The sequence below is a fragment of the Lactuca virosa genome, chromosome 5, assembly GCF_052849685.1.
Source record: "Lactuca virosa cultivar CGN04683 chromosome 5, Lactuca_virosa_CGN04683_v6, whole genome shotgun sequence".
Lineage (NCBI taxonomy): Eukaryota > Viridiplantae > Streptophyta > Magnoliopsida > Asterales > Asteraceae > Lactuca > Lactuca virosa.
The window spans coordinates 278,594,605-278,601,595 of NC_136430.1; positions in this window are offsets into that span (position 1 = coordinate 278,594,605).

Below are 6,991 nucleotides of genomic sequence, written 5' to 3' on the forward strand. Positions count from 1 at the left end.
TTGTTAAAGCCAGAAAAATCCATGTCCTTCAGAAATTCATCTTCACCATCATTCTCTTCATCATCACCCTCTACATCAAAATTACTCTAAACCTCCACATTTCGCAGTTGGTCATGCTCTTCTGCCACGATTGCGACAGGAGAAACACGAACTTCTTCGTTTTCATGTTCTGAAATTGAGATAACGACATCATCGGTTTCCGTGGGGCTAGAGAGATCATCGAATTCAGATTGGTCACTCTCTTCAGTAAAAATTACAAACTTGATCAGTGGATATTTCCCTTCAAAATTAAACTTTCCTGGTCGATTTTTCTTCATCAATCCAAAGGCACTTGAGCCAACAGACTTAAGATCCATGGTCTCTCCTCCTCTTTCGATTTCAGGGTGCTTGACATTGAAGATTAGTTGAAGGAATCTTGGGTACATGAAGAACTTATCCCTTTTGTTTCCTTCAATGTTCAAAATCATCTCATGAAAAATAAACATTGAGAAATTGAACTCTATTCCAGAAGCTAAAGCAGCAATTGCACCGGTGTTGACCAGAGATATTTCATTAGCTCCTGATTTCCGACCAGGTATACAACTCACAAATACATGAGCTAAATATTTCCAGCACGGAGGCAATAGCTTCTTGAGAGTGGGGGGGGGGGGGAAGTTCCTTCATAACCCATTTGATCTAGAATATCTTGAGTCTGGTCTAGATCAATCTCCTTCGGGAATTCAAGCTTATCACCGATCTGCAAAGTTTCTCGAATAATCCGCTCGGTAACCAAGACTTTCTTTCCACGCACATAAGCCTCAATATATTTTGTACCCTTATTATCCTTCATCACAATTGCGTTGCCCCAGAATTCCTTAACCAATTGTTGATAAATGACCGGACTGGTGGTGAGAGCAGTGAACAAGCAACATCTTCTTAAGTCATTGACTATGAATTAAAACTCGGAGTGAGCCTTTGGAGGATCAGCAAGGTAAATGGCCAAGTTGTGAACTTTAGCGAATTCAAGTCCTGCCATATTGAGCTGAGAAAAACACAAAAATTCATCAATAAACATCAAGTGTTTTCCCAATAATCAGTTAAATTAAGTTTTCACTGGTTAAATTTCAAATTTTTAAGGGCAAATTGGGGTGTACAGCCGTACACAGAAGTCCATCCGTACACGGGTTGTGCGGCCGTACACGGGTGTGCGGCCGTACACAGGTGTGCGGCCGTACACAGGTGTGCGGCCGTACACGCTCCAACATTGCCGAAACCCGTTTTTCCTCAATAAACCATGGATTCACAGTCGTTTTAGCTCAAGAACCTCATCACGAGGATCGACTAGATGATACTTACACAGATGAGCAGTTAATTTCAAGAAAAATCGAGATTTTTGAAGTTTTTAAGAGAGAGAGTGTTCTTTCGGGTGTGCGGCCGTATTCAGAAAGTGAAGAAGAAGAGTGAGTCCGGCCACACCCACCTTACATACTCCCCCTTACACCTGGTTAAGGGCTGCAACCCAACAAACATTGAACTCAAGCCCAACAACCCAATAGACTTTAAAAATAATATATTTCAAGGACTTCAAAATTAAAATAAAATAAAATTGAAATTGAATGACACAAAAAAAAATTTAAAATTTCTCCAATGCAGATAATATTCATGTGAGATTGGGATCAAAGTTATTGGACAGCCTTCATCCATTTTTCGGTACATCCCCTTTCATGAATAGATCTGGTCGATCGCCGGTATTGTGGTCCACTTAAGCACGAAAAATTGTGACAAGATTTTGGTCATGCTAAGGGTGACAAGACAAATTGTGACCCTATTTTCCTAGATAAACTTTCTAAAGGACCATTCATCTGACGACGACCAAGGATATTGTTGTCCACCTAAATTGAGCAGCGAGATCTACAGACAACCTATAAATGTTCAATTTTAACTGTACTAGAACATGTTTCCCGCTTCCTGACATACCCCAATAATCAGGAACTTCCAAAGTACTCCTTACTTTAGGTGAGCATACAAATATTATGAGAGAAGTCAGATTTAGAATGCATATGCTATACATCCAGGTCGTATCTTCCGATCACGCAGAGGGTGAAACATATGACTCACCAGATTTAGAGGGATTAAGAAGTAGAATGGTGAATATGTTGTGTACCAGGTCGGATGTATTTCAATCACGCAAAGGAGACAACATATGACTAGCAGACAGAAAGAATAGCATAGATAGAAGATGCAGAGAAATAGAGTTGCATATGTTGCAGTCCAGGTTGGATCTTTCGATCACACAGAGGAGGCAACATATGGCTAACAGAAAGAAAACAAGAAAATAATTTCCTACAGACCAACTTTATTGGAATTCCCCAGTCACCCCATCAATACCGGAATTAAGGACAGAGTCCGTACATCGAGGAAGAGTTAAACCACGGTTCTAGATACGGATTACTTTAGTGTAACCGGTGGATTCTCATGTATATCTCCCTGCTCAATCTACCCAAGCGTCGTATTGTCAAGCTAAATGGAACTATATAGGTTAAGATTTGTCAAATCTCTAGATTCCTTAAGTTCATCTACACCTAGTCAAGTCCATTTAAATCTTTCGTGCCTACCATCGTATTGAACACAGAGTCTAGACAATTCAGCTTTGGTACCTTACACAGATTCAGATTGCCTGTTATCACCAAGTTTATATCACTTCCCCTGTCACAACACCTACAGAAATACAATATATTTTTGGCTTTTTGATTTTCTATTTTTTTTGTTTGGTTTTTGTTTATTTCTCCCCCTAAATTTGTGCATGAGTGAGAATGAAATTAAAATGCGCAAATTTAAACTAACCTAAAACAAAAAACAAAGAAAATTAGTCCTCAAAACGTATCATTTTCAAGAATCCCACAAGCACATCGAATCGAGCTTTGTTAAACGATTTTGTGAACAGATCCGCCACATTATTAGTAGTGGGAACCTGTTCCAACCGAATGAGCGAACGCTCATAACAATCTCTGATGAAATGCACTTTGATATCGATGTGCTTGGTTTTCGAGTGTTGGACTGGATTTTTGGCAATCTGAATTGCAGCCTCATTGTCACAAAAGATAGGGGTTTCTAGATAATTCAAACCGTAATCCAACAGCTGATGTTGGATCCAGATAACTTGAGAACAACAAGCAGAGGCAACAACGTATTCCGCTTCTGCTGTTGAGGTTGAGACGGTGTGCTGTTTCTTGCACTGCCATGACACCAGCCGGTCTCCGAGAAATTGACACCCACCAGAAGTTGATTTCCTGTCTAGCTCACAACCTCCATAATTACTGTTAGCAAAATCATATAAATCAAATTCAGAATTTTTCGGATGCCAAAGACCCAATTTTGGGCTGCCTTTGAGATACTGAAAAATTCTTTTGACAGCAATAAGATGTGAAAGTTTAGGATTAGCCCGATATCGTGTGCATTGACAAACCGCAAACATAATATATGGCCTACTTGCAGTTAGATACATCAACGATCCGATCATCGATCTGAAGTCAGTCTGATCGACGGATTCGCCTTCAATATCTGGAGTCAACAGAGGTCTCTCAGCCGTCGGTGTCAGTCTAGGTTTTGCGTCTCGAAACCCGAACTTCTCAAGCATATCTTCAACATACTTGGCTTGATGTATCATGATTCTGGTTGAGTCTTGTTTGACCTGAAGCCCCAAAAACATGGTCATTTCTCCTAGTGAACTCATCTCAAACCTTTTCTTCATCACGCCTTCAAACTCCTTGCATAGCTGTGGACTTGTGGACCCAAAAATGATGTTATCTACGTAGATCTGAACCAAGATTTGATCCGTACCAACATGCTTAATGAACAAGGTTTGATCGATTATGCCTCACGAATAGCCATGCTCGAGCAAGTGCTTCGTAAGAGTCGCATACCACGCTCGAGGAGCCTGATGTAGCCAATACAAAGCCTTGTCCAACTTGTAGACGTGATTGGGAAACTTTGAGTTAACGAACCCAGGGGGTTGATCAACATAGATTTCTTCCTTCACAGCGCCATACAGGAAGGCAGTCTTGACGTCCATCTGCTATACTGTGAAGTTCATGTAGGAGGCATACGCAAGGAAAATACGAATAGCCTCCAAGTGAGCCACCGGAGCATAAACTTCGGTGTAGTCAAGACCCTCGATTTGTTGAAATCCACGTACAACCAACCGAGCCTTATTCCGTACAATGACCCCGAAATCATCTTGCTTGTTACGATAGACCCATCGTGTGTCAAGAGACTTCTTGCCCTTAGGTAACTCAACCAATTTACAAACCCCTAGCTTTTCAAATTGATTCAATTCCTCATGCATAGCATCCACCCAGCTGGGCTCATTCAAATCCATTTGAACATTCTTTGGCTCTATTTGAGATATGAAGCAAGAATACAGACATGTATTTACATCTCCACTCTGACTCCGCATTTGAACACCATCGCCCAGCTGACCAATGACGTTTTCGATCGGGTGATCGCGTTGAATTCTAGAAGGTATCTCCTGGCTGATGTCATTGATCGAAACGGGAAGATTGTGAATATTGAGAAATCCATCATCTGCTGAATGATCCACTTCAGACGGTCCTGAATCGTGAGAAGGGCTTGCCACGAACTCATTAGCAATCGGTTTAGGAAAGAGTAGTTCCATAAATGTTTGAGTAACAGCGGAAGCATCTTTGGACATGAACTCTCTTTCATCAAGAGTAATAGGAGTAGCATCAGCATCTGGAATATGTTGTTGACATGGAGACTCTGACGAATGACTTGGAAGAGGTTCATCCACTGGAGGAGTCGAAGAGGACATCACTGGCGGTCTGTAAACAACTTCTTCGTCTTCATCTTCAATCACAGTCTTCGAACCAGAAGTGGAACCAGGTAAATCATTTGAAAACACATTAAAGGATTTGAATAAAGATGTGTAATGTTGTTGACATGGAGACTCTGATGAATGACTTGGAAGAGGTTCATCCACTGGAGGAGTCGAAGAGGACATCATCGGCGGTCTGTAAACAACTTCTTCGTCTTCATCTTCAATCACAGTCTTCGAACCAGAAGTGGAACCAGGTAAATCATTTGAAAACACATTAAAGGATTTGAATAAAGATGTGTAATCAAACAACCAATTTGGACCCACTCTAGCATCCGTCTTGTTCTCTTCCAACCAGCGCACGTCGAAGGATTCTACGATTTGCTTTGTCTTCTTAGTGTAGACCCTATACGCCGTGCGAGCAGCATACCCCACAAAGTAACAGTCATCAGCTTTGGCATTAAATTTTGGGTTGGATTCCAGGTGAAGAAGGGTGCAAGGGCAGCCAGAAATGCGAAAGTGACTGACAGATGGCTTGTGACCGTAGAGAATTTCGTATGGAGTCTTCATCTGGGGTTTGTTGATCAAAACACGATTTTGAACATAACAAGCTGTGTTGATCGCCTCAGCCCAAAAGAAAACTGGTAGCTTGGAGTCACATAGCATCGTCCTTGCAGCGTCTTTCAATGTTCGATTTCTCCGTTCAGCAACACCATTTTGTTGAGGCATGCGAACGGAACTATATTGACGCACGATCCCCTTTTCTGTGCAAAAATGATCAAGAACAGCGTTCTTAAATTCTGTCCCATGGTCAGTTTGAAGCGCCTTCACCCGGTGATTTGTTTGGTTCTCTATCATCACAATGAACTTCTTAATCAGATCAGCAACCCCATCTTTGTTGGACAAGAAGAAGACCCACGTAAAACGCGAGAAGTCATCGATCACAACCAGACAATACAAATTTTTGTTGATGCTAAGGACATTGACCGGACCAAATAAGTCCATATGCAATAATTGGAGCACCTGGTTGATTGAATTGACATGTTTTGGCAAGTGTGGTTTTTTGTGATGCTTTCCTTGAGCACATGACACACACTTTTCAAATGTGATGAAGTCTCTGATAGGAAGTCCACGCACCATATCATTCTTCGCAAGACGATTCAAGTTCTTTGCGTTAGCATGTCCGAGTCTTCGGTGCCACATCATAGCATTTTGTTCGGAGACTTTTGAGAAGAGGCAAGTGACTTGTTCAGGAATGTTGCTATTCATGTCAATGATGTATGCATTTCCATCCCGCTTTGATTTCACAAGAATCCAGTCTTCCGGGATAAGAATGCCTGGGTTTAGAATCAGACACTCCTTCTCGGTGAAATGAGTTGAATAACCCTTGTCACAAATTTGAGAAACGCTCAACAGGTTGTGCTTTAACTCGGGAGCGTAATTGACATTCTCAAAACTCAGCACTCCATTAGACACCGTTCCTCTTTGAGTGATCTTCCCGCCTTCACCTCCCGCAAAGGAAACATATCCCCCATTAAAGGTTTGAATGTTGTTCAGCTGGGAGATGTCTCCTGTCATGTGTCGGAAACAGTCGTTGTCGACATACCAAGGTCTGACGACATTCCTCCGTAACTGTCTCTGCACAATGAGCGGGATTATTTAGATTTGGGGACCCAGGTCATTACAACCCTGGGTTGAACCTTAACATTCACAGATTTATCCTTTGTACTTTTTGATTTTGTATCATTATTGGAAACACTTTCAGAGGGTGATGATGATTGGCCGGAAGTAGATTTGGGCACCCACTGGTATTTAGGTTTTGAAGATTTCACAGGTGATTTGGAAATGGTTTTCTTTAGCTTTGAGCATTTAGATTTCCGGATAAAATTAGTCGAAGATCCAGACGCACCCTTTGACGAAATCGATCTCGAATTAGTCGCAATCAATTCCGGCAAAGCACCTATGGCTGATTTAGTGAAAACCTGTTTATTTGATTGAAAAATGTCCCTTGTTTTATTATGATTAACCTTCCAATCATCATCTTGAGGGTGAGATCTCGAGGACTTTCTAGTTAAGGACCTTCCTCGAGACTCGTTCTCTCTCCTTGGTGAGGAAAAATGCACAAACGCCCTATTGGGACAATTTCGAGCGATGTGACCAACAGTACCACAGTTGAAA